The sequence below is a fragment of the Zonotrichia albicollis genome, chromosome W (assembly GCF_047830755.1).
Source record: "Zonotrichia albicollis isolate bZonAlb1 chromosome W, bZonAlb1.hap1, whole genome shotgun sequence".
In the NCBI taxonomy this organism is placed as follows: Eukaryota; Metazoa; Chordata; class Aves; order Passeriformes; family Passerellidae; genus Zonotrichia; species Zonotrichia albicollis.
Window position 1 is genome coordinate 10,125,925 of NC_133859.1, and position 20,125 is coordinate 10,146,049.

The following is a 20,125-nucleotide window of genomic DNA, read 5'->3' on the forward strand; positions in this document are numbered from 1 at the left end:
CAAGAAACTTAGGAAAAAAGTGGTAATAGATTTGGAATTGAATGCCCAAAAGGAGAGAGATGGATTTGTTTTACATTGAATCTTAAAGATACAGTTCAGGATTCGGTAAAAAAACAAATAGTAAAAAAAAAAAGGTAAAACCAGCACAGCAATTTAACTCTGTATTAACCCCAAATTATATGTTGAATCTTATTACAAGACTCCAAGCAGTTATAGAAATGATAATAAATAAAGCTGCCCAGGCATTAGAGTTAATATCAAGTCAGCTAAGCCAAACAAAAACTGTAGTGCATCAGAATAGGTTGGCTTTGGACTATTTATTGGCTAAAGAAGAGTGTGTTTGTGGACAGTTTAATATATCAGATGGTTGAAAATTGATGACCACAGAAAAGTCATTCTAGAAAAAGCAAAAGAAATCAAAGAAAAAAATACATATAATAACCCAGGTACCAGTCAAAAAATTAGAAAAAAATGTTCAAACCTAGCTGGTGGAGTAATGTATTAGAAGAAATTAAGATTTTTCATTTTATGTGTTACAACTGTTTTGATATATCTTCCTTGCACAATTCCCTGTTTTATTTTGCCAGCATAGTGTTGCAAGGAAACAAACAAAACTCCACAACTTTGTGAAAGTTGTAAAGCTGGTATGTTTATTACATCGCTGGACGCATGTGGAGATTACTCTTTTAAAAAGACATGCTCACTTTCAGGAACTCAAGATCTTTTTTTATCTCTCTTTCAAATACCTATGCATATAATTTTACAATAGGTTCATACATATTCATTTTTACAAATTTATGTGACATTTGCTGCTAATTCTTTTTTATCAGAGAGAATTCTTAGGTCAGGTTGACTTGCTTTCACAGCAGTCTTTCTGTCTCTCTGTCTCTCTTTCCTTATCTGTGTCTTTCAACTGAAGCAGTTTCTCTGAGCTTAGGCTTTTTACGAGAACAGGCAATCAGACTAAACAGCTATGTTTTCAAACTATAGAGTTACCTCAAAGATGTACATTTCACTTACATCAAAATGGATTTCTACTCTGGAAAATTTCAACTCTTTCTCATTTCTCTCCTTTCCTAGAAAAAAAGTAAATTCTTTTACTTAATACAAATCTTTACGACAATAAGTGTCTCTTAATGCTTTACTATGTACGTTTGATAAGGAGGTTAACACAGCTACTTGCTGTAGTGTTCTTTAATTCTAAATTAGTAATTTAATGGATAACTTTAAACTTATTCTAACGAATATTAACAAAACTATAATGGGATGACACAACTTATTAAAGATTCTATTTGCAGTTGGTGACCACTTAAAGATCACATCTTACTAGTGATGATCTGCATTTTGTTTTATTTTTTACAGAAATCTGGTTATTTCTTTTGTATCATGTTGGACAGTAATTAGGGTTTTCTCTCTGCTTTCTTGGATTTCTTTCAGGATATCTAGTAGGTGTTGGTGCTTAATTAATTGCTTTACTAATGTAAGGTCTATCTCAATAGGAGTAGGTAGTAGTCTGTGATACATTGCGTAATTGGTTTTAATCAACTGGTTGGATGTCATGGGGGCTAAGTATGAAAAATCACACTCAATAATCTTAAAAAATTACAAATACAAAAATTAGAATGATTGCTACTAGACAAAATAACAGCATTCTTATCAACTTTTACAGTAGCTCAAACAGTTCTCAAGCACACACAACTTTTACTAGTATATATAAGCACAGTTTTCTCATCAGTGATGGGATGAATCTCGAAGTGGCAAATACTCTGTTCAGTGTCGAGACACACATCCTGGGCATTAATAGTATTGCATTCACAAATGAATCCTAGTTGTTCCCTAGTAATGTAGGATTTTAGGTTTACTGTTTGCTACTTTTCCTTCACTTTTTGTGCTTACACTCTATGTTCTGAAGGGTAGAGCACCGTTGCTTTTCATGATTTAATCCTAGTGGAATGATGGGGTGGATAACGTAAACAGTGGCATTACGTATGGTAAGCACAAAGGTAATGGCCGCATTAGAAGCAGGATCATAGGTGAAATTTACCATAGTCCACCAGCATTGAAACTTCCTTTCAAAATCAATCGCATTATCCCAGACAACCTTCTGAATTTCAGCTGGAAAATTACTTTCACTTCTTTCTTGTATGATCAAAGCTGCTGTTGCCTGCTTCCATAACTGTGCTTGTATACAACTGAAAACTAAAGACACATCATCTTGAACAGTACTAAGTGCTCCTACTATTAACTTGTGGTCTTGGTCCCCTGCCTTTTACCACTTTGGCAGTACTTTTGAAATCTGGTACTGGCTAGTTCTTAATGCTAATAGAGATGATTGTAAAGGCTGATTTTATTTTGCTAGGCCACCTGTTGCAGTGGCCAGCTTATTCATCAGTATTTCTGAATTAATTCAATTTAAAACTCGTAATCTTTTCTCTAATATCTTAGATTTTTTCTTGTTTTGCTTCTGAGGTATACTTGTCTTTGTAACTACATTGTCTAGCCTTTAAAGGATGTTTTTAGGAAGGAGGAACAGGCTGGTTGGATTTTTGAGATGTTAATTTGCATTAGTAACTCAACACATTTGAGATACTCTTCTGGATTTAACAACAGTTGTTGTTCACTCACATTATTCACTATGTAGGGGCTTATTTCAAACACTTCAGATTCAAGTTTGGATTGGGTTTGAACTGAGTACTGGTGTGAGTTGTATAAGGTCTTGATGTTGTAAAAAGTGTAGTGTCTATTTTAAATTTAAATGAGAGCTTGATAGCATCAGGAGCTTAAAGGCAAGTCACTTTTACAGGTTGTATTAAGGTGAAATTACACTAACAGTCTGATTCATTTGGGCTATCACAAACTTCTTTGTGTTTGTATACAGAAGAGGTTGAGACTAATTTCATTTGGTCTTTCATGAGCTAATTGACTATCTGGCACTTTACTTTGATTTCTTCTCTTCTGATTTCTTGAAGTGTTCACAGTTCCCATTCCTGCCACTCTTGCTCTTCATATACGTGATCTTTGTGGATTACTACAGTGGATAGGTTTAAGTCTTTTATCTCAGAAGGTTCTCTTATGGATTTGGTATACTGATTAAAAGCTTGGGACTAAGGCTATTTAGCGTCACTTTGGATAGAGGTGCTTTCTAATTCTAAGACTGTAGTTATAAGTATATACAAAACAATTTTGTAAGTGAAAATACAAACTACTTTGTTGTGGTGTGTTGCAATATCCTGTTTTACCTTCTCCCTTCCCCCTCGCCCCTCGCTGAGTGTGCCCCGTCAATCAGGCTAACATACCAGCAAGGCGTCGTGTGATAGGTGTCCCTAGTCCCTTGAGACCCTGCCCCTTCACCTGGTTGGTGGCTCACCTGTCCCCTCCCCTTCCCCTGTCCTGAGCTTAAAATGTTAATGAGACCATGTGGCCTCCATTCTGTTAGCAGCAGTGGCCCGGTGCAGACATCTCTGTACCCATGGAATAAACATCTGGCAACCTTCTAGCAGAATCCACTCCCTTTCTCTCCACCATCGCCAGAAGCTCTCTCTCCTGAGGTAAACGGAGTTCTGACAGCCTGGATTTGCCCCACTGCACTCTCCAGCAGCCAAGGTATCTCTGGGGTAAAACACCGCAGTGCTGCCTTTGGCCCAGCAGCGAAGGTCAGAACTGGCCCAGGCACCATCTAACTGGTTATATTGGGATTCATATTCCAATATATTGGCGTCCCTGGACGGGCAAAGTGACCCCGTAGCCCGAAAACGGACTCGCAGTTCCTCAGAGAAGTTTCTGCCAGCCGTGCATCCAGCTGAAAGGAGCCTGGCTTCAAGACTCCCAGCTAGAGACTTTGGAATTACTCCCAGAAAAAGTTTCGTGGACTGTTCGGCGCCTTCTGGAAAGTCCAGCTTCATTGTGGTAAGCAGATTTTCCAGAGAAAGAAAATGGGAGCCTCTCTTGCACCCAGAGAGAGGTCCTTTTCCGGTGGAGACCTGCCTGCCTGTACCCAGCCTACAGCTTCCATTTCACGTGAGTATCTCTGCTTTCAGTAGAGCAGAAGCTCAAAAACAGACTCTGTCGCGAGTTCTGTTCCTTTTTGCCTTTGCATTTTTGGCTGCGCAGCCCCACAGACAGAAATCCATAGCGTTCTAGCTTTTCTGCCGTGTGTTTTACTGTCTTTTAAAATTCGCGCCGGAGCGGGATCGCTCGCTGCCCTTCCCCCCCCGGCTCAGCAGCGTGCTCAGACACGTGTTAGGAGACTCTCTTTCTCTTTCTCTTTGCGGGGGAGGGGGGGGCTCTCTTTCCACGTGGCCGGGGGACCTGCGGGGTCGGGAGTGCTCTGCACACGCGGCGGGGGGGGGGGGGGTCGCGTCCCGGTTTCGCCTGCCACGTGGAGTGGCTGCTCTGTCTGCTCCGTGGGGGGGGCTGCATTCCACGGCGGGGGAGGCTTTGTTTCTGCCTCGGCTCGGCAGGGCGTGCCCTGCTGCTGCTGCCCGGGAATTTTAAAAGCAGTATATACAGCTGCATTGTGAAGCTTTTGTCTGCTCGTTATCGCTTTCTATCTGTGGTTTTTTTTAGAAATTGGTAGCTGATTTTAGCTTTGTTTTTGGTCAGGCGGGATTAAGTACTTTGCTTTTTACATTTAACATGGGTTCCAAACTTAGCATTGTACAAAGGAGAGTGTATTATAGTATTGTTAGCATTTTAATCAAGAGTAATGTGAAATTCTCTAAAGGAAAATTGAAACAGTTTATAAGATGGCTTTTTCTGCAGTTCCCAAACATTTCCCCTGAAGAAATCCACAAGATTCAATTCTGGGATAAAGTTGGGAATGAATTGATAACCTTAGGACAATCTGGCAAACCACCCTCAGCTAAATTTGTGTTCTGGAGTTTACAAATTCGAACAGCATTGCTCAAACAAAAGGAAATGGAGAAAAAGCCAAATGTAAAGCCATGTACCTCTGCTCTCCCTGTTCCTCCCTGCTCTAAAACCCCTAAACCTCTTTCCCCAAAACTTGGTATTTTAAAGAGTGCAAACTCATTGGGAAGTCGGCTCCCAGAGTGTGCAAGAATACCTGAGTTGTTTTGTTCACAAAGCCCTGGCCAGGCTGCGTGGCTTTCCCAATCCCCTGTATCCCCTCCTCTAAAACCCAGAGCACGTGTTAGCTTTCCGGAGAGCAGTGATGTCCAAAATGGCCCCCAGTCCCTAGGGGGTCCACAAGATGGTGGGTGCCACGTGGCATCTTCCCAAACCTGGTCTTCTTCTTCCCAAAATCCTCTTAAGCATCCCAAAATTCCTGCCCCATCCCCCTCTCCTCCTGATCCTCGTGACACCTTCCCCCCTCCCCCCGCCTTTCCTGCAGTACCCTCAGCTCCGCCCCTCTACTCCTCCCAGGGGGCGTCTGCTGACGTGATGTCACCAGGTGACCCCGCCCCCTGTTCCCACGGTATCCCCGCCCCCTGCCAGCCCCTTGACCCCGCCCCTTGTTCCCACGGTTTCCCCGCCCCTTGCCGGCTCCCTGTCCCCGCCCCCTCCCCGGGTTCCCACGGTGGGGACACACCCACTGCCTGTCCCCAAACCTGTAGCTGTGATCCCAATGCTTCTGATTCAAGGGATACAGAGCAAGGGACAGCAGACCCAATGCATGGTGCCATGTTGTCACTGGCTCCTGTTACGTTTCAGCCTGCAGCTCAAGCTGGAGCAGCCCCAACTGCTAATTGGAGTTCTTTTGGACGACAATTGATTAAAGAGATCTGTAAATCTCATAAAGAATATGGTCCACACAGTCCATATTTCCGTGGCCTTTTAAATTCTGAATTAAGTAAGACTGTTGTGGTTCCACATGATTTAAAACAACTTTTTTCATGTCTCATGACATCCACGGAATTCAAATTATGGGAATCAGCATTGAAACAACTGCTAAAAGACGCTCTCCCAAGCTTACAGGCTGATCCAAACACAGCAAAGGACAACAATGGTAACCCTATTACCCTTGAGCACCTCTGTGGTGAAGGCCAGTGGTCTTCTCCCTCAGTCCAAGCTGCTGCAATTCCTGCAGAAACACTTGAGAAAGTAAAAGAAGCAGCTGAAAAAGCATTCTTTTCCCTCCAACCTGAGGGGCCTTTTGAGCCCTATAGTAAAATTAAACAACTACCATCAGAGCCTTATTTGAAATTTGTAGAAAGTCTAACTAGAGCCATTGAAATACAAGTTAAAAAAGAAAATGCTAGGGAAGCAATTTTAGAAGAAATAGAGTTTACAAATGCAAATGAACAGTGTTGAGCGGCAATCCTGAGCCTTCCTATGGAACCTTCCCCTACATTAAAAGATATGCTTCTAGTCTGTAACAGGAAAGTGCCTCTGATGACTGTGGCTGAAGACACCAGACCAAGGCTGCTGCCAAGACCACCCCAGCGTGTCGCTGTTGCCAGCCCTGCACCTTTTCCCTCAGCACAGCAGTACCCTGGGCAGCAGCGGAGACCAGCAATGGTTGAGCCCACTAAACCATGCCTGCTTTGTAATAAGCTAGGACACTGGAGTAACCAGTGCCCCCTGAAAAGGGAATTTGATGAATTTAAAAATAGCAGAGGAGGAGAACTGCAAGCCCTCCCTGGGGGTCAACAACAAAAAAACTGAAAGTAAAGCGCCAGCCTGCCAGGCGTGCAGACATAAAAAGAGCAGGCCAAGAAAATAAGGGTAGCAAAACAAATCAAGCGCGCGATAATATTAACATTTGTGTAAGTGAAGCAGGTGCTTCAAAGACCAAGTCTGCTTGTCCACTGTTGAAAGTGAAACAAAATAACCTTTGTTGTGACTTAAGTGATTCTGTATTAACCGCATGTTCTGTCAATGAGCCTTACAGGTTGCAGCTGAGAGAGTCACTCCACCTGAAGGACACTGACTGGCATTTTGTCTCTGTAAATCCTGAACAGAAGGGTACTTGGAACCAAATTCGTTGTAAGTACATCATCACTGGGGACAAAAACACACCACAAGAGATCGAAATTGCTCCGGGAATGACAACATCAGATCCCAAGCAATTTGTTCTCAGCCTGCACTGTTTCCACCCACCCCTGTTTCTTCCCAAGGGACAAATTGTTGCTCAAGCTATCCCTGTGCCATCTTTACCTGAAAATGTCGATAAACAAGGGCCCACAGTCGCCCGGGTCCAAGTTATTGGGACAGATAAACCCAAATTGTGGTGCAATGTCAGTGGGGGTGGGGAGTCTAAACGCATTGAGATGCTTGTAGACACAGGTGCAGACTGCACAGTGATTCCAGTACAAGACTGGCCAGCACACTGGCCTTTACAAAATGTTGCTGGTCACCTTCGAGGTGTAGGAGGTCTGCAATTGGCAAAACAATCCAAAAGCATTATTCAATTCGAGGGTCCAAACGGACAATTGGCAAATATCCATCCATTTGTGTTAGATTATTCAGAACCTTTGTTAGGGAGAGATTTAATGGCCCAGTGGGGTGTCACAATTGATATTCCAGACTCTCCACAGCATTTTTGTGCAGCAGTCATTGAACAACAGCGCCCCACCCAAAAACTGAAGTGGAAAACAGACGAACCAGTTGATGTGCAAGAGTGGCCACTCAGTAAACAAAAAATAAAGGTGCTTGAAGAACTAGTAGAAGAGCAACTAAAAAAGGGCCACATTGTGGAGACCATGTCCCCATGGAACTCTCCAGTGTTTGTCATCCAAAAAGCTGACAAAAAGAGGTGGCGACTCCTCTGTTGTCCGGTTATCTCGGCTGTTTGAGGGGCCTGGAAAGGCCCGGGGTGGCCTTGGGGCAGCCCACGTATCGAAGGACGAGAAGAGGCTTCAGTTCTTCTTTCGGTTTTTATGTTTATTAATTGTTTATCTAAAAGATGTTCTTTCAGCCACCAGATATCTGCTCAGCAGTCAGCCATGAGCACACTGTCTGCCCTCCCGGGCAGCCACGTATCTTTATACCCATTGTTACGTGTACAATATTTATCATTTTTCCCCAATACCATTTATTCTTATAACTCAGTGCACTCTCAGCAATAACCAATCCAAAGGTGCCACTGTGGCCAAAGAAGATGGAGGAGAAGAGGAAGAAGAAGAAGGACAGGACACACCCCAATTCCTCCATCTTACTCCTCTAAACCCCCCTGTACATAAATCCTAAACCCTGTTTCTCACCCTCTAATTAACTAATCCCTTCACCATTCACCCTGGTGAAGCCCTCATCCTTGTCGTCTCCTGTGTAGGGTTAAAGTCCAGCCACCAGACACTTCTGGCAACATTCCAGGACTCCCGATCCCCCCAAGGTGGTCTCGGAGGCTCAGCATCTCAGGACTGAGATCTTGAGATCCGACACTCTGTGACCTCCGACAAATTAATAATGTAATTGAAGATATGGGTTGTCCCCAACCTGGTATGCCATCACCAACAATGCTTCCCCAAGATTGGAAATTAGCTGTTACTGATATTAAAGATTGTTTTTTCCAAATCCCATTACACCCTGATGATGCACCGCGTTTGGCATTCTCTGTCCCTTCTATCAATTTAGAAGCTCCTATGAAAAGGTACCATTGGACCGTTCTTCCTCAGGGATTAAAGGTATCTCCAGCTATCTGCCAGTGGTATGTCTCTTCCCTGCTTTCCCCAGTGCGTGCAGCCGCAGAGAAGGCCATCATCTATCATTATATGGATGATATCCTTGTGTGTGCCCCCAATGATGATTTACTAACACATGCGCTTGACCTAACGATCGATGCATTGATTGTTGCAGGGTTCGAGCTCCAGGAAAAGAAAATTCAAAAGATGCCACCTTGGAAGTATTTGGGCTTAGAAATTGGAAATAGGACCATTGTTCCTCAAAAACTAGAAATCAATCCAAGGATCAAGACCCTTGCAGATATCCACAAGTTGTGTGGGTCTTTGAATTGGGTAAGACCATGGCTTGGTCTGACTAATGAAGACCTTGCCCCTCTTTTCAATTTATTGAAAGGGGGAGAGGACCCAGTTGCTCCTAGGTCTATTACCCCAGAGGCACGGAAAGCTCTAGAAAAGGTTCAGATTGCAATGTCCACAAGACAGGCCCACCGATGCCGGCCTGATCTGCCATTCAAATTTATCATCCTAGGTAAGTTGCCACACCCCCATGGAATTATTTTCCAGTGGGAGGAAAAACAAACACCTAAGGCAAAGGACACACCAAAAAAGGACCGGGACCAGAGGGACTCTCTCTTGATCATAGAATGGGTTTTCCTCAGTCACAAAAGGTCCAAGAGACTGACAAAGCCTCAGGAACTGGTAGCAGAACTGATCCGGAAAGCAAGGACCCGGATCAGGGAGTTAGCAGGATGTGATTTTAAGTGCATTCACATACCAGTTGAGTTAAAATCAGGTCAAAATACTATGAAAATACTGGAACAATTGTTTCAAGAAAATGAAGTGTTGCAGTTTGCTCTGGATTCCTACTCAGGACAATTTTCGGTAGCACGGCCCGCTTGCAAATTGTTTGAACAAGATGTTCAATTTACTTTAAAATTAAGAACTGCTCTAAGTAGGAGACCTTTAAAAAGGGCTCTAAATGTCTTTACAGATGCGTCCGGGAGGTCCCACAAGTCCGTTATGACTTGGAAGGATCCTCAAACCCAGCAGTGGGAGACGGACATTGCTGAGGTGGAAGGTTCACCTCAGGTTGCTGAATTGGCTGCGGTTGTTAGGGCTTTTGAAAGGTTCTCAGAACCATTTAATCTGATTACAGACTCTGCATACATGGCAGGAGTAGTATCCAGAGCAGATCAAGCAATACTGCAAGATGTATCTAACATTGCACTTTTTGAATTGCTTTCCAAACTGGTAAAGTTAGTCACTCACCGAGAGCAACCCTTTTATGTGATGCATGTCAGGTCACACACTGACTTGCCAGGGTTTATCGCTGAAGGCAACAGAAGAGCAGATGCTCTTGCTGCACCTGCAGTGATGGCCACTCTCCCAAATGTTTTTGAACAGGCAAAAATCAGCCACCAGCTTTTCCACCAAAATGCACCTGGCCTGGTTCGCCAGTTTAACATCACTCGAGAACAAGCCAAAGCGATTGTGGCCACGTGCCCAAATTGCCAACAACATGCACTCCCTACAGTGAGTACGGAAGCAAACCCAAGGGGACTGAACAGTTGTGAACTGTGGCAAACAGATGTAACACACGTACAGGCTTTTGGACGGCAGAAATATGTTCATGTTAGTGTAGATACCTTTTCTGGAGCGGTCTATGCTTCTGCCCACACAGGAGAGTCATCTATTGATGCTATTAAGCACCTCTTACAGGCTTTTTCTTTCATGGGCATCCCCAAGGAGCTGAAAACTGATAATGGGCCCGCTTATAAATCCAAGGAATTCGAGAGCTTCCTGCAGCAATGGGGAGTAGAGCATAAAACTGGCATCCCCTACTCCCCTACAGGTCAAGCCATTGTAGAAAGAACTCACTGTGATATTAAAAGGGTCCTGGACCAGCAACAACAGGTTCTGAAGGTAGAACCTCCCCACATCCGGTTATCCAGGGCACTATTCACAATCAATTTTCTGAATTGTTCTTTGGACAGCCTGAACCCACCCATCCTACGCCACTTTGGGGGGAGCAGTCACAGGTTGATGAAAGAAAAACCTCCGGTTTTAGTAAAAGACCCTGAGACTTGGAAAAAGGTGGGTTCCTTCCAAATGTGTAAAGCCCTATGTTCCCAAAGTCTCAGAGAAATCTGCAGAAGCACCCCAGGTTGCTCATGCTGCCTGGAGAAGGAAACGTCGCACGCGTTCTCTGGAAGAAATTCCATTTAAGCCTCCTATCTGGAATAGTTTGTAATATATGTTTGTCTTAAGTTTCCTTTTACCGATTTAGATCCTGCTGTTCGTGTGCAGTCTCGAGACGCCATGAGACCGAGCCTGCTTCTCGTCCTACTTGCGATCATTTCTCCAGCGATCTCCTGGTTAGTCCCTCAGCCCAAAGCAAATGTATGGACCACTCTGGCCAGAGCCCTTGGACAAGATCACATTTGCCTCTCCACCGCGACAGCCTCTGACCCCCTGTCAACTTGCCTGGTGGGAGTTCCTTTTAAATCCTCAGAATTCCTGAATGAAATGTGGAGTGCTTTAAATGAAGTTAACTTACTCGCACCTTCCCCTGGCCGTTACCCTGCTGACAATCCTTTGCTGTTTTGGCAGGAGTGGGCGAGAAAGTTACCAGTGTCAAAAAGGGAGCCACAAGAGTTTCATCTCTTAGGCTCCATGAATGCAACCTTTTGCATTCACTTTAAATTCAATTCCCGCTTACCATATCATGAAGTTAAACCAAACACCTATCCTAACCCTAGCAACCCACTCTACACAGACAAGAACTGGTGTGAAAATTCAGTCCTAGTTATGCACTCATCTGGTGGTGATTACAAGTCTCGTGAACTCCCAAAAGGTGTGTTTTTAATATGTGGAGACAGAGCATGGGCAGGTCTCCCTCCTCGTCTGCTCGGAGGTCCGTGTACATTTGGCAAGCTGAGCCTGTTAACACCAAATCGAACAAATCTAATACACTGGCAAACTAAAAACAACACATATACATTGGCTATCAAAAAAAGAGGCCTAAGGCAATTAGACCCTGACTGTAATTCAGAAATTGTTCACTGGTCCAGACTAAAGGCCACTGCAATTACAGTCCTTCTGCCGTGGATCTCGGCAGCAAAAACTATGGGAGAATTAGGCCGATTGGAATGTTGGGTTGCAAAACAGGCAAACCTCACTTCTACTGCCCTGAGTGACCTCTTATCAGATGAGGAAATTACCAGGCAAGCCACCATTCAAAATAGGGCAGCCATAGACTATCTGCTCCTTCTGCACAACCATCGCTGTGAAGAATTTGAAGGACTCTGCTGTCTCGACTTGTCATCGAAGGCAGAGAATGTCCATGCCACAATTGACAAGATGAAAACTATGGTGAACGACATCAAGAGAGAAACTGACGACTGGCTGAGTGGACTTTTCAATGGCTGGGGAATCTCGGGCTGGTTGGGATCTATTCTGAAAACTGTAATTTTAGTGCTGTTTATTTTAGTAGTAGTTATTGTAGTTTTTAGCATTGTTTTTGGACTAATCAAACGCATGGTTCTCAAGTTAATCTCAAGCTCATCTCCCCCTCCTGAGGTCTACCATTTGGAAGCCCTCAGTGCTCCAGTGGAGGACCTAGAGGCCTCAGTGGAAAACACTGACCCTCCTGTAGAAGAAGAACCGATTTACCAACCATGGTTTGGCAATCATTCTGCACCATAAACACAGTCCTCTTCTTTTTAAACAAAACTAGGGGGAGATGTTATGGTGTGTTGCAATATCCTGTTTTACCTTCTCCCTTCCCCCTCGCCCCTCGCTGAGTGTGCCCTGTCAATCAGGCTAACATACCAGCAAGGCGTCATGTGATAGGTGTCCCTAGTCCCTTGAGACCCTGCCCCTTCACCTGGTTGGTGGCTCACCTGTCCCCTCCCCTTCCCCTGTCCTGAGCTTAAAATGTTAATGAGACCATGTGGCCTCCATTCTGTTAGCAGCAGTGGCCCGGTGCAGACATCTCTGTACCCATGGAATAAACATCTGGCAACCTTCTAGCAGAATCCACTCCCTTTCTCTCCACCATCGCCAGAAGCTCTCTCTCCTGAGGTAAATGGAGTCCTGACAGCCTGGATTTGCCCCGCTGCACTCTCCAGCAGCCAAGGTATCTCTGGGGTAAAACACCGCAGTGCTGCCTTTGGCCCAGCAGCGAAGGTCAGAACTGGCCCAGGCACCATCTAACTGGTTATATTGGGATTCATGTTCTACTACTACTTCTGGCTGCAATTTACTCATTTTGCCTGATTAAGTTTTAGTCTCAGTTCATTGTCTCTTGGTGTCACTCTTTAAGGGTCTTCTGGGGCCTTCTTCACTCAAGAGTGATGGATCTAGGCATTCTGCTCTTTGATCTTGATTGCAGTGAAGGTGGTGAGAAGCACCTGGAACGGTCCCTCCCATTGTGGTTCTAGAGGTTTTTTTGAAAGAGACTTAACATATATATAATTTCTAGGTTGTATGTTATGTACCGGCTCATTTAGCTCTTTGCTCACAGTTCTAGCTACGTGTTTCTCAGTTTCTCTGAGCTGTTTGCTTAGAGCTACTATGTCGGTGGCTAGTGTTACTTCTCTAATGTGGGTGGACGTTCTCTTTTGTCTTCTATATCGTCTTCCATAAAACATTTTAAAGGGACTCAGCTTTTCTTTAGCCCGAGGTTTAGTTCAAATTAGAAATAGTGCTAGTAGGAGAGCTTGGGGCCAGGGTAGATTAACTTCTTGCTTCAGTCTTACAATCTGCTGCTTAATCAAATGATTCATTTTCTCTACTTGGCTGCTTGATTGGGGACGGTATGGAGTGTGAAGTTCCTAATCTATGCTTAGGTGGCTACCAATCTGTTGCACTATTTTGGAAATGAAATGTGATCTTCTATCTGAGGATATTGTGGCTGGAACTCTGAAGAGTGGTATTATTTCTTGTAATAATACCTTGGTTACTTTTCGAATGTTGATAATTCTGGTGGGGAATGCTTCTGGCTACTCTGAAAACATATCTGTCAATACTAATAAATACTGATACCTCTCTTTCTTTGGGAGTTCTGAAAAGTCAATTTGCTACTGCTGTCTAGGCCTATGGCCTCTCTCAATCTGTTTGAGTTTAGGATTGGGGGTATTTTTGGAGTTAGTCTGGAGGCAAAGATCACACTGTCGGGTCACTTGAGTAATAGTGGCATATAAATTCTTGGCAACGATTCTCTCAATTAAGTATGTGTATAGGGCATCTATTCTTCAGTGTGTTTTCTGGTGCTCTTCTTTTACTAGTGACTATAATACATGGGAAGGGATTACTAGCTTCTTTTCAATGGTAGCTTACTTTTCTTGGTTATACGTCTTTTCTTGATCTTCAAATAGTTTTCTATTTTTTTATTATATTCTAGCTTACTTTCAAGGGAAATTTGTCTATGTGGAATTAGAGCTGTTTCAATAGTTACTTCACTTTTTACTGCTTCTTTTGCCTCTCTATCTGCTAGCTCATTTTTTTCTTTTAATTCTGAGCTCACTCTTGGGTATGCTTTAATATGCATAATTGCTACTTTTTCAGGCAGCTGAACTGCTTCTAGCAGCTGAGTTATCTCTTGTGCATGTTTGATGTTCTTTCTTTGTGAGGTCAGCAGTTTCTTTTTTTTCTAGATGGCTCTATGTGCAGTCACGACTCTGAATGCATACTTTGAGTCTGTATAGATTGCGGTGTGAAGCAATATCCTTTCCCAGTTCCTCCCTCAGGTATACCAACCTCTCCCTTCCCCCTCCCTCTCGCCACCTTCCTAGGTTCTGTCAGTCAATCTTAACATTCCAGCAAGGCCATTGTGTGGTTGGTCAAGTTCGAAACGTGCCCCTCAGGCCTAAAGTCATTGGCGTAGCCAAGTGTCATTTGTCCCCTGAGACCCTCCTCCTCCCACCTGGTTGGAGCTCACCTGTCCCTTCCCCTCCCCCTGTCCCTGGGCTTAAAAGGAGCCGGGACCATGCAGTTGGTATTTTGTTGGAGCTGTTACCAAGATTCAGATGTCTGTGACCATGGAATAAAACTCTGGATATAACCCTCCGTCAGAATCCTCTCCTTTTTTGTCTTCACCATCGCCTGAAGCCTTTCCACCAGAGATAAACTGAGTTTCTAAAAGCCTGGCCTCTTTCCAGTGCCTAGCTGCAACATCCAGCCAGCCAAAGGTGTCTCTAAGGTGAAACACCACAGCTGTCACCTTTGGCCCAGCAGCAAGGGTCAGACGAACCCAGGCACATTCCACCTGGTAATATTGGGATCTTATTCCAATATATAGATGTTTATTTTCTTTCCTTTTGCTATTTCTAAGGCACAGGTCAGTGCAATTATCTCAGCTTTCTGAGCAGAGATGCTAGTTGGTAAGGGTCTGGAATCTATTACTTCTTTGCATGAAGTCACTACATATCTAGCATGTCGCTTTCTACTGGCAAGGTAGCTACTCCCGTCAGTGAACCAGGTCTCTGCATCATCTAAAGGAGTGTCCTTTAAGTCTGGGCAGCTGGAGAAGGTAGCTTCAATGGTCTCCAGGCAATTGTGGTGTACTACTTCTCTTTGATTTTTACTGAGAAAAGAAGCTGGGTTGACAATATTAGTCACTACTATCTCTACATCATCTTGCTCTACTATGATGGCTTGGTATTTGAGGAACTTTTGTGGTGAAAGCTTGTGGCTGCCTTTTACTTCTAGTACTGCAGACACTATGTGGGACACTAGCACAGTCATTTTTTGTTTTAGGGTAAACTTGCGTGCTTCTTGAATATTCAGCACAACTGCTGCTACAACTCTGAGGCAACTTGGCTATCCTTTGGCTGTTGCATCTCGTTGCTTGGAGAAAGGAGCAACTGCTCTCTGGTATGGACTTAAGTCTTGAACTAATATCTTAGGGCAATTTCTTGTCTTTGATGGGAAAATAGAAAAAATGGTTTACTTACATCTGGAAGCCTCAAAGCTGGAGCTGACACGAGGGCACTCTTTAGCTGGTGAAAGGCCCTTGTGTATCGCAGACATCTTTTCATTAAAATCCTTTCTTAGGATTTTTCCTGCTGAAGCTGAGACGTTTCAGCAACAAACGTAAACAACAGTTATCTGCTGCTGTGGAATGCAACAGCTGGATCTGTAATTGGTTTCCTGTGGATGTTTGGATTTACTGACCACTCATGGCAGAGCTGCTCTTGCTCTCTGCTGAGACACAGATCTTTGTTATTCATTCTTTTCTATTCTATTCTTAGCTAGCCTTCTGAGAACCTTTTCTTTCTATTCTTTTTAGTATAGTTATAATGTAATATATATATCATAAAACAATAAATCAAGCCTTCTGATCATGGAATCAACATTCTCACCTCTCTCTTCACCTGCAAACCCCTGTGACCATGGTCACAATTGGTGACCCCTCAACTGAGGAGGACAAATCATCATTTGGTGAGACCCCAGAGGAGCATTTGCTGCACTGGGTAAACCCCGAATGTGTGGCATTGATGGTTGCTTCATAAGTGACCACAGAAGTGGATTCTAGCCAGGAGCTGAAGAACTGAAGATCTTGATTTGGACAGAGTTCACAGCAAGGCTGACCACGAAGAGAACCTTCTGAAAAGTCTGCAGGAAGATGGCCAGAAAGCTCAGCAGCATCATGCAGCTGGCCAGAGAGTGCTGGATTCTGTCTCAAGGTACTGTTGTCTTTTCCCTTCCTGATGATCCTGGCCTTCGCAGATTAGGGCTGCAAAAGTGGTGGGGTCTTCCCACTAAGGCCGAGGTTCCTTTCTCCCCTTCAGAGGAGAAACTTATTGCCCTCTGGCAAAAATGGGGTGAAGAGGATGGAAACCTTGGAATTTTCCTGTCAGAGAGGCACTTATATGAGTTTTTTCAATGGGCAAAGATTTTTGGGTTTTTTACGAATGTGCTGTATGCCCTGGATGTGTTTGTATGGGAGTGCATGGAATCCATTTTCCAATTCCTTTTGGACACCCCCGAATTTACCTAACATTTAAGGCACTCTTTCCGGTCTTGGAGCGAAAAGCGACTGGTTTTCCCTTGATTGCTAACTGCAACGGGCTCGCCCCATTTCCTCCGACTCCAGCAGGAGAAGACCCTTTGGAGGGGAACGATCTGCTGCTTCCCAGCCCCCCTGCATCCCAACGGGGGGGTGAAGTTTTGCCCGGAGCCGAAGTTTTTTCTCTGCGTTTTCAGAGCATGCTCAGACTGAGCCGTTTTTCTCCCACCCTTCTCTCTTTTCGGGGGATGGGAGTGGGCGACGCCACCCTGGCCAGCTCCGCGAGCACCGCCCCGGCCAGCGCAGCTAGCACCGCCCCTGGCAGCCCTGCAGGCCCCGCCACGGCCGGCCTCTTGGGCTCCGCCCCGCTCAGAGATGAGGGCGGCACCGGCCTTCGAGGTCCCGCCTGCCGGGCCGGCGGGGCCGCCTCCCAGACCCGCCCCGCGGCCGCCTTTCCAGACAGCCCCGCCTGCGGCTCCACCAGCTTCCCCGCCTGCGCCTGAGAGCTCAGAAATACTGCTTCCCGCGGCTGCGCCGATGTTGCTAGGCAACCGCGATCCGGCGCCGCTTCTTCTGCTTACCGCGGTCGTGCCTTCACCCGCAGCGCCGATGCCGGAGGTTGCAGCTGAAATCAGCGACCCGCCGGCCCCCTCTTCAGGATGATGCTGAAAACGGTGCCGAACCTGCAGGACCCTCGGAGCAGCCAGCGGTCCCTCCGCCCCTGGCAGCGGCGGCTGCCACGGCGGCTTCTGCACTCAGCATGACTTCCCCCTCGAGTTTTTCGTGTTGTCCCGGGGCTGCCCCTGCTGGGGAAGCTGGGACAGGGGAAGAGGGCGTCAGTCTCTCCTTCCATGGAGGAGGCATGGCTCGCCAGCTGGCTGTGGGTGCAGCTCGGCTGCCTGCGTTCAAAATCAGCATTCTTGGCGGGTTGGGGGGTGGTTTTTCAGGGACTGTCCCTTGGAGGTTGCCATCTCTGTCGCCTCTCGCGCGCCCCAGCGGCGAGGCAGTGGTGGCTCCCGAAAGTTCTGCCTCCGGTCCCCAGACCGGAGAAGGTTGGCATGGTGCCGGGAGGCAGATGGAAGCAACATCTGCATTTGCCTTGCAGAGGCAGAGGGCACAGTGGGAAGCGATCATGGCTTGCTTGCCGTGGGGAACAAACATTCACAGACCCGAGATGAGGGTTCTTGGGATGGCTTCTATTCTCCTGCTGCTGGCATGCCTTGATGATTTTGGGGAAAAGAAACATTTGGCCACCCATTCTGCCAATGTACTGGCAGCAGGGTGCAGGTCTGTGGCAAGGCAGAGCCTGCCTTGTGAGTTGGGCCTGGGCTGTTGGGCTCGCGTCCCTGGGCCAGGGCCACCTCCCGGCCTCCTGCTGGGTTTGGGGGTTTTACTTCCCCCTTCTGGTCCTGGGCCACCTTTCTGTGGGCCAGGTCTGGGGTTCCTGATCCATCCACATGGGCCAGGGCCCCTCAGGGCCTTTCTCTGGCTCCGCTGTTGCTGCTGCTGCTCTTTCCGACAAAAAAAAAAAAAAAATTAAAAAACAAATGAATTAAATAAAAAGGGTTGAAATAGCTGGCAGGAGCTCTGAAGCATTGAAGGGCCAAAAATTAGCTTCAGCCCAAGTTGTTCAATAAAGGGCTGTGGCCAGGACATTCCAGAAGTGGTCTCAAAATTGTTTGAAATTGTTTTATGACTGTCAATGGACTTTTGATAACTATTGATGGATTTTTCTGCAGCAAGCCTGTTTCAGGACCAAAAAGGACTTTCGGATATGTCAAAGAGGAACATCTTCAGTCCATGGACTTTTCCTGAAACTCAGCTGCTTGGACTTGAATTTTCTTTGCATTGTTTTTGCATTTTCTTATATTGTAAGATTGTTTTAGTGATATGATAGAATTTTATGTTCTACAGGTGAAGAAATTCCCTGTTCATTCCACACCAGCACTTGAGTGAGGTTTTGAATGGCAGCAGATAACTTGTCAAGTGTTTGTTCTTTCCTCTGCATGTACACAGCAGAGAAAATTACAAACACTTTTCTTTTTAATTTAACTAAATAAAAAGAGGTGACATGTCGCAGACATATTTTCATTAAAACCCTTTCTTAGTATTTTTCTTGCTGAAGCTGAGAAGTTTCAGCAACAAATGTAAACAATGGTTATCTGCTGCTGTGGATTGCAACAGGTAGATCCGTGATTGGTCTCCTGTGGATGTTTGGATTTACTGACCACTCATGGCAGAGCTGCTCTCGCTCTCAACTGAGACACAGATCTTTGTTATCCATTCTTTTCTATTCTATCCTTAGCTAGCCTTCTGAGAACCTTTTCTTTCTATTCTTTTTAGTATAATTATAATGTAATATATATATATCATAAAATAATAAATCAAGCCTTCTGATCATGGAATCAACATTCTCGCCTCTCTCTTCACCTGCAAACCCCTGTGACCACGGTCACACTTGTGACTTCCTTTGTCCGCTGGAGATCTCTGGTTTTTTGGTAATAAGAGTATAGAGGGGTCTCATGAGCAGTTTATAATTATAAACCCACAACCAGCACTACTTTGCTATGCTTAAGAAGGTTTGGAGTTCTTTTATTGTCTGGGGTTTTGGGGTTTGGCATATGGCTTCTTTGCAAGCTTGTTCTAAAGTCTGTTGCCTAGCACTTAGATTGTACTTCAGGTAGATTACTTTCTCTTCTACTACTTGTGCTTTTGTCTTTGATACTTTGTATCTTTGGAGTCTTAGGAAATTCAAATGCTTACTGTCTAGGCTATAAATGCTTCCTTCGTCTGAGTGGTTACTAGAAGATCATTTATGTACTGAAACAACTTTCTTTCTTCTTGTGGAACTTTTTAGGACTCCAGATCTTTTGCAAGTTGTTCTTCAAATAGAGTGAGGGAATTGTTGAGGCTTTGAGGAAGCATGGACTATGTGAGCTGGGTTTTGAGCTCACTTTTAGGGCTTTTTCATTCTGAATGCAAAAATTTTCTGGCTGGTGTTTTGCGGAGAAAAGAAGAAACCTCATAACTTGTAAAAGTTGTAAAGCCCGGTATGCTTTATTACGACGCGCGCCGGATGCAAGACTCCCCAAAAGGGCATGCGTACCCCTGAAGATTTCAGACCTCCTTTTATCCCCCTTCCAAATGCATATGCATACAGTTCCACAATAAGTTCATACATATTCATCTTGCATGACACTTAGCACTAATTCTTCTTTATCGGAGGAATTCCTAGGTCGGGGGCAGATTGACCTCGTGGTTTTTCTGTTTTTCTTTCTCTGTCTCCTTGCTGTCTCTGGAACACGGCCTCTCCTTCAGCTTTAGCTCCACAGACCCTTCACCTCTCCCAGGCACTTCACCTAGTTCAGGATGGATCCTTACTCTGTCTCATTCCCCCCTTTCCTAGGAAATAAGTAAATTCTTTTACTTAAGGAAAATTTCCATGACAATAAGTGTCTTTTAATGCTTCACTATGTACGTTTGATAAAGAGGTTAGTACAGCCATTCGTTGTAGTATTCTCCAGTTCCAAAT

General features: G+C 44.9%; 1 protein-coding gene and 1 long non-coding RNA gene across 3 annotated transcripts in view; both read left to right on the top strand.

Annotated features, from left to right (window-relative positions):
- LOC141726875 (putative HIT-like protein slr1234) overlaps positions 1 to 20,125 on the top strand; it is a 127,030-nt gene that overhangs the window by 62,921 nt on the left and 43,984 nt on the right. The gene's annotated exons all lie outside the window — the stretch shown is intronic.
- Positions 4,333 to 18,189, top strand: LOC141726878 (uncharacterized). Its single transcript, XR_012577832.1, has 2 exons — positions 4,333 to 6,948; positions 10,870 to 18,189. It is a non-coding gene; the product is annotated as an uncharacterized LOC141726878 (long non-coding RNA).